This window comes from Chiloscyllium plagiosum, chromosome 43 (genome assembly GCF_004010195.1).
Source record: "Chiloscyllium plagiosum isolate BGI_BamShark_2017 chromosome 43, ASM401019v2, whole genome shotgun sequence".
Taxonomy (NCBI): Eukaryota; Metazoa; Chordata; class Chondrichthyes; order Orectolobiformes; family Hemiscylliidae; genus Chiloscyllium; species Chiloscyllium plagiosum.
This window is the reverse complement of record NC_057752.1, coordinates 3,666,913-3,669,205: the sequence shown is the minus strand read 5'-3', so window position 1 is coordinate 3,669,205 and position 2,293 is coordinate 3,666,913.

Here is a 2,293-nt window from a genome sequence, read left to right as displayed (position 1 = left end):
ACACTGGCTGAGTTTACTCTGTGCAATATGTTTAACAACGTTGTAAACCTGTGGTCCAAATACAGTTCGGGTTGGTAGTTCATGTTCCACCCTCGTGATATAAGCACACAATCCAGCACTGAGCGAGTGCCGCACAGTCGAAGGTGCTGTTTTCAAAACGAGATGTTAAACAGGGAGACTGTCTGCCCTCTCAGCTGGGTGTATAAGATCACACGGCATTATGTTGAAGAACTTAAGGTCCGGTTCTGGTCCCCCTGCTATAGGAAGGATGTTGTGAAACTTGAAAGGGTTCAGAAAAGATTTACAAGGATGTTGCCAGGGTTGGAGGATCTGACCTACAGGGAGAGGCTGAACAGGCTGGGGCTGTTTTCCCTGGAGCGTCGGAGGCTGAGGGGTGACCTTATAGAGGTTAATAAAATCATGAGGGGCATGGGTAGGGTGAATAGGCAAGATCTTTTCCCTGGGCTGGGGGAGTCCAGAACTAGAGGGGCATAGGTTAAATGTGAGAGGGGAAAAATTTAAAAGGGACCTAAGGGGCCAGTTTTTCACGCAGAGGGTGGAGTGAGCTGCCAGAGGAAGTGGTGGAGGCTGGTACAATTACAACATTTAAAGGCATCTGGATGGATATATGAATAGGAAGGGTTTGGAGGGATATGGGCCAGGCAAATGGGACTGGATTTATTTCAGAGGTCTGGTCGTCATGGACAAGTTGGACCGAAGGGTCTGTTTCCGTGCTGTACATCTCTATGACTCTAAGTCGGACTAGATGAATTTGGACTATCTAATTTGCATGGACGAGTTGGACCGAAGGGTCTGTTTCATGCTGGACATCTCCACGAGCTGATAACAGCAAGGTCATTCTCCTCAATGTCCTGAGCAACACTTGTCCCACCACCTCTGGTCATCATGTGTTTGCTGTTTGTGGGATCTTGCTATGCACACGTTGGCCGCTATGCTTCTTCCAGCGCAAGTACGACCACACTTCAAAATAAAAAAAGAGTGCTTCATTGGCTGTGAAGCAGGCCGATGGTGTGAGAGTCACGGTCAAGGTGCGGCTTGTAATCTTTCTGTTTAGAATTCTGCCTGGGAGTCTTGTGCAGCAGTGGGTAGCCTCTGAGCAAAAAAGCTCCAGGACTTGCCGGTCAAGGAGAGAGCTCAACGACCAACCACGCAATTCTTCCAACGCATACAGCGGTAGAAGTGATTTAAAAGGGACCTAAGGGGCAACTTTTTCCACACAGAGGGTGGTACGTGTATGGAATGAGCTGCCAGAGGATGTGGTGGAGGCTGGTACAATTACAACATTTAAGAGGCATCTGGATGGGTATATGAATAGGAAGGGTTTGGAGGGATATGGGCCAAATGTTGGCAAATGGGACAAGGGATATCTGGTCGGCATGGACTGGTTTGGCCGAAGGGCCTGTTTCCACACTGTAGGGGAATGTAATCTGAAGCTGCATTGCAAGTGAGCCAGCCCATGTAAACATAGTCTTGGATTTGCCTTCTTTTTAAAAAAAATTATAAATTGCCCACAAAACTCCAGTGCCTCTGTGAGGAAGTCACAGAAAGGTGGAAGTTGATCCAATAGCTTTGTATGAACAAACTGACCAAAAGCACAAATCTCAACTTGAAACATTGATATGTGCAAGAGAGGTTATGTTGAGAGTCAGACTGAAATGTTCGTTCAAAATCCTAAAGAACTGCGGATGCTGTCCGTCAGAAAACAAGAGATTTGAGGAAAGCTCACTCCACCTGAATACATTTAACTCTGATTTCTCTCCTGGGGTGTTGCAATTTCTGTGTTTTGTTGCAAATGTTTGTTGACTTGATCTGCTACTGTGCAGCACCGAGCTGCACTCGTGACAAGGAATTTTCTTTTCTTTTAATGAATAGAGTATATTTTTGAAAAAAAAAGATATGGGGGGGGGGGGGGAGCTGAAACGTGCAATCAAAATATATGTATATATATTTTTTTTAAAAAAATGACGATTTTCTGCTGAACCTATCTGGGAGCGAGCCCTCTTGCTTTCCTGAAAGCGAGCAGCCTGTCATTCATCAGAAGCAGGAGACTCTTTCAAAGGAGGGGAGCTTTCCAGTGCTTGGAGCGTTTGCTCTCTATATATACACACATACACAGAGAGAGAGAGAGAGAGACACACACACAGAGAGAGAGCAAGGAGCTGCTTTGCTCTCTCTTTCTATTGATCGCCTCTCTGGGTTATTCCCCCCCCCACCCCCAACACCAAAATCTCCGGATCTGCCTGTGTATATTTCTCCCCCACCCCTTGTTCCC